Source organism: Nicotiana tabacum, chromosome 18 (genome assembly GCF_000715075.1).
Source record: "Nicotiana tabacum cultivar K326 chromosome 18, ASM71507v2, whole genome shotgun sequence".
NCBI lineage: Eukaryota > Viridiplantae > Streptophyta > Magnoliopsida > Solanales > Solanaceae > Nicotiana > Nicotiana tabacum.
Window position 1 is genome coordinate 158,409,173 of NC_134097.1, and position 6,000 is coordinate 158,415,172.

Sequence of the window (6,000 nt, forward strand, 5' to 3'; positions counted from 1 at the left end):
TCACCAAAAAATACCCATCGTTATGGAAGTAAACTCTAGGTTTTGCTACAAAATTGCACATGGAAGCTATATACCTCTCCATTGCACCAATTGTTGGACTACCCCCTACAACATACAAAATTAAAGCTAATTTCCATTTTTTAGTTTCCTCATCTATCTCTTCTTTGCATAATTCAACTGTTATTTCACCATTTTTTATAATAGGTGGAATATAGCTCAGATCCATACTTTTAGCTGCATAAGTTGAACCTACAAATAGATTCGCCCATTGTTTTTGTCCTTTTCCAACTTCTTCACCATATTTTGACGCTAATTCCCCTATATCGCCCTGCATCTCTGTTTCCTTTGTAATTGATCGAGTGTTCTGCTCAATTGTCCCTTTTCCACTTGAATTAGTAACTGCATGAGCTATCATTGCTTCCGTATGAATTATACTAGCTTGTTCAGTTCTTATCATTGGAGTTTGTCCCCTATCCTTCATGTTCATCAATGTCGGCCACTGTTCCATCAGAGTTTTGTTATGATCGTTTATCAAATCATTTCCAGACTTTGGAACTAGAGTCTTTGATGTTGAAGCTTCCATTAGAGTATGAGTAGCGACGAGTTTCTTCGGCCTTCCCCTTCCCATGGCTATTTGGCGTACGTTAGTTCATGCACTCTAACGTGCGCCGAGAGAAAGAGAGAGAAGAAAAGTTTTCAAAAAAGTGCAAACTATTAACATTTACCACGAATTTTTTGAAACTTATCAAATTTGGTTTGGCTTTGGTTTTAATCAGAAAAAAAACGAACCAAACCGACTATTTCAAATTTATTATTACACACACACACACACACACATTTGATCGGTGTGTGTGTGTGTGTGTAATAATAAATTTGAAATAGTCGGTTTGGTTCGTTTTTTTCTGATTAAAACCAAAACCAAACCAAATTTGATCGGTTTTTAAAATTCAAAACCAAAACAAACCAAAAAGTATCGGGTTTTTTGGTCGGTTTGGTTTGGTTTTCAGTTTTGTTCGATTTTTCGGGTTTTTGTGAACACCCCTAATGATAGTAAATGACCGATAAGCTTTAAATGTTGAAAAGTATTTTTAAGTGTTTTATCAATAAATAGTTATGTGTTTGGATAGAAGAGCTAAAACTGATTAAAAAGGTAATGATAAGTTAGTACTTATGCTATGTCGGATGGCCTTAACACCATAGGCAAACCTAGACCTGTTAAATGGGTCGATCTGACTCGGACCCTAACTCGTTGACTCTTTGCCAGTGAGTCCTTAATCGGGCCGGTCAAGTTCACTTTCTTATAGGGCTCGGTCCAAATTTAACCTATTAAAAGCTAATAAATGATAGAAAAATTTCAAATTTTGTACATATATACGAACTTGAAATTACTACATGTCGTTGAAGCCAATTAGAATAAAAATGAAAGAAAAATCATACTTTAGTAACATTAAAACTTGAGAAACATATGGAATTCAACTATTTCTATAACTAATAGTCTGAAGCATATGAAATTCGACTATATCGTTAAGACACCTTATAGTGTCTGCTGCTATATTCTTTCTTCAATGGTTGGATTAAATTGTTTACCACTTATGTGTGTGTTTGTGTGTGTGTCTGAGGTGGTCCGGGCAGGTTGACTCGTGGATCAGCTACTGGTTCAGGTCCTCCGATTCAATGGGGTGAAATATTATAGCTCGGCCCAGGCCCCTTAAATTAATGGGTTGGTCCGATTAGGATTCCATGAGTCATGGGCCGGTTAAAGGATCAATTTTAAGGGGGAAATTCAAAAATAACCAGATTTATAAGAGGTCGTTCAAAAATAGCCCAATTTCAAAAGTAATCGAAATTTAGCCGCTTTTCATGTAAAGATAAATCTTAGCGAAAACACTATTCAAAACCTGAAAAATACGCCAGTATATTATGCTGGAGTTCCAGTATAAGTATACTTGAACTTCAGCATATTATATTGGAGTTCCATGATAAGTATGTTGGAACTCCAGCATAATATGATGGAGTTCCAGCATAAGTACACTAGAACTCCAGCATAATATACTGGAGTTCCAGCAAGTATACCGGTCCAGTATAATATTATGGAAGTTCATACACAAGTGCTTGAATCTCCAGTATATTATGCTGGAACTTTCCGTGTGTTGGAGTTCTAGCATAATATGCTGGAAGTTCATATACAGGTGCACCGAACTCCAGTATATTATGTTGGACCGGTCTCTGTTGCAGCAAAATATTGGCTATTTTTTATTGACTTGGTAAACGCTGGCTATTTTTGAATGACCAATCCGAAAACTGGCTAGATCGTGCTATTTTTACCAATTTTAATGAGTTATGTGAGTAGCTTTGTGGGTCAACCCGGCCCATTTGACCGGCCTAGGCAAACCATAGTGTAGTTTACTCTTAATTTGAGTTACTAATTCTCCAGACAATTATTTGTAACAGAATATAATGACAGATATACTACCACAAAGGGGAAAATATATAATAATAATTTTAAAAGAAGAGAGATAAGATTCTTCTATGGTGCTAAAGTAATCACCCTACAAACAGCTCCTTTTTAATCAAAAAATGAAAAGTGAGCTAATTAGTTGCTCCATATGTTAATTGGCCTTAATAATATATATAATCTTGAAGTGGATGTCCATAATTTTTCCCATTTGTCATATGGTGAGAAACATGATTGCATTATTCATATAAAATATAATATAGATTGTGTATGTGTCAAAGTAATGTAACGTTTTTTTGTGTGTTTAAAGTTACTTTTTCATTAATCATTAACAATTGGTGGGGCAAATCAATAATCAAACCTATTCCACTAATTGAAAGGGAATCTAATTGTTGATTATGCATTTATGCTACTACTTATGGTTTAGATATACAGGGAAAGAGCTATTTTTGAAGAATAGTTGATGTATCACAGTACTAAGAAATTTTGAAGATGGAGGGGATTTCGCTTGAAAGCCTTGTTTCCGAATACAAATGTGAAACCGATGATAAAGGTTTGGTGGCTGTGTCAATGTTCACCTTGAGGTTTCACAACGATGATCCAAATTCCTTTGCTCTTAAACTCGATATTGGTTCTTCACATGATGACATTATTTTCCGTACCAAGTGTGTTACCTTCTTTTTCACGTTGGTTTATGGCTTGTGTTTTTGAAACTGGGGTGGTCATTCAGTATTTCGGTTCGATATTTAAGAATTTTGGTTTGATATTTAAGAATTTTGGTTCGATATTTTGGTAGTCCGTTTATCAATTGTATATACCAAATACCGTACCAAATTATTTCGGTACGGTTCGGTATTTATTATTATGGTTCGGTACGGTTTCAGTTTAATATTTTCTAAATAAGCAACACAAAATGATGTTTGTTATGAAATATAACTCAAAGTAGCAATATGGAACAAGGAAATAAAAGTAATTTAGTAAAACATGAACAAGAAATGGAAATAGAAAGAAGGAAGAGATTTTTTTCTTCAAACTTGTATTTTCCTATCTATTACAAGACTTTTATATAGACATGAAAAGTGAAAAAAATATGTCATGAAATATGTCATTGAACATATAAAATATGTCATTGAATATGTCATTAAGCATTTGACATGAAGATCATGAAGCAAGAATAGACATCCACCATAATATGATATTTATCATAACAATGTTAACATTTTCATTGATTTTTTCTAATGAGATAAACTTTCCCTAAACTTTTGAATACTATAAAATTGTATGTATCTGGATTTTGTATAACATACTACAATAATATTTTTCTTTTCACAAAATAACAAGAGTACTGTCTTTAATTTCTTTGTGCTTCAATTTTAGTTTCTTTATTCTTGTTTTCTTTTTTAATTTAAATGAGACCATATATTAGTGACCAACATTTGTGAGAGTAGTAATTTCTTTTTGCTAATGCGAGTGGACTTCAGAACTAAGAGACAAAACTGAGCATGGGCTTGGGCAGTTGGGCTTGGGGCAGGGGTGGGGCGATGGGAAATTGAGAATTAAATTAGAGAAATTTTCATAAAACACTATCTTTTAGTATTAATTAGTCATCTATAAATATCATTTGCTATATTACAGGTTATAGATACTTTTTCTGTGGCTATATGATGCATTTGATGTATTTAAGCTATTGTATTCATGAATACAATAGCAAAAATAAGCGTGAATCATGGAAGTCCAACTAATCAGTTGTTGTATTCGAGTGTATTCGACTATATTCATGGCGTGAAACATGGGATTACAACTGGACAGATTACTGTATTCGACTGTATTCACGGCGTGAAACAGGGAATTACACTGTTTTAAAATGGAAAGTGTATCAATTAACATAAAAGACTACTAATATAGCTCAACAAACTCAATTATAACACATAAAGTTTGTATTTTCGGTTATAAAAAATTTTCTCAACTGGAAACCCCCCCAAAAATATAGCAATTTTCAGAGAAATTATATAATACATCTGAATACATAAATTATATTAATTGAAAAAAACATATGAATACAGCGGGATACATTGAAATACAATGAAAAAAAGATAGAGAATACAATGAAATACACATAATACAACGAGATACATTGAATTACAATGAAAAAAGACAATGAATATAATGAAATACATGAAGCCACTCCGGCGAATCTGTGGCGGCCTAAGAGGAGAATTGGTTCGAAAAATTTGTAACGGAGGTTTTCAGGCTGGACTACTCGATCGGAATGCCGTCGATTTTAATGAGGCCTTTCCACTCTTAGGGCCTGATTTCGATGGCCGTTGCTTTGATTTCTAACCTCCATCAGAAAGAATGAGAGATCTAAACAATACACTCAATAGGGATAAAGAACCCATGATTATACAATAGTCTTCGGCCATGGATTTGGCACTGACCAATCTGTGTGGAAACACCTTGTACCTTACCTCGTCGATGAATATCGACACCTCGTCGGCGAATCTGTGGCGGCCTTACCTCGATTTTGATGAGGCCTTTCAAATCAGACACTTGCATTTCAAATCAGTTGTTGTATGCTATATCCTTTTGGAGGAGCTTCAAATTAGTTAGGAGCTCGATTTTGATCGGTGTTGTTGCTTCCATATTTTGTCCTCACCTCTTCTCCAAACTCATCCTCGTTTCAATGGGGTTTGAATGGCACAACTGATCCGCAAAAATTCTGGAGGGTATTAAGATAAAGGGTTATGTTTTACAATGGGATGTATCTAACGTAGAGAAAAAAAAAATAGTGTAACTAATTAGCATATTTAGTGACTTAAGCTAGGAGATAACCAAAATTAAATATTTTGCTATAAACCTTAAAAGGTATCTATAGAATATAATTTTTTAAAATGGTATTTATTTAACATAAATAAGGTGTTAACCTTCGCTACAGGAGGTAAAAAATCCATTAAGAGAATTTTTCATAAAACACTATCTTTTAGTATTAATTAGCCATCTATAGATATCATTTGCTATATTACAGGTTATAGATACCTTTTCTGTGGCTATATGATGCATTTGATGTATTTAAGCTATTGTATTCATGAATACAGTAGCAAAATAAGCGTGAATCATGGAAGTCCAGCTAATCAGCTGTTGTATTCGACTATTTTCATGGAGTGAAACATGGGATTACAACTGGACAGATTACTGTATTCGACTGTATTCACGGCGTGAAACAGGGGATTACACTATTTTTAAACGGAAAGTGTATCAATTAACATAATAGACTCCTAATATAACTCAACAAAATCAATTATAACACATAAAATTTGTATTTCCGGTTATAAAAAAGATTCTTAACTGGCCCCCCCCCCCAAAATATAGCAATTTTCAGAGAAATTATATAATACATCTGAATACATAAATTATATTAATTGAAAAAAACATATAAATACATAGAATACAGCGGGATACATTGAAATACAATGAAAAAAAGACGGAGAATACAATGAAATACACAGAATACAACGAGATACATTAAATTACAATGAAAAAAAAGA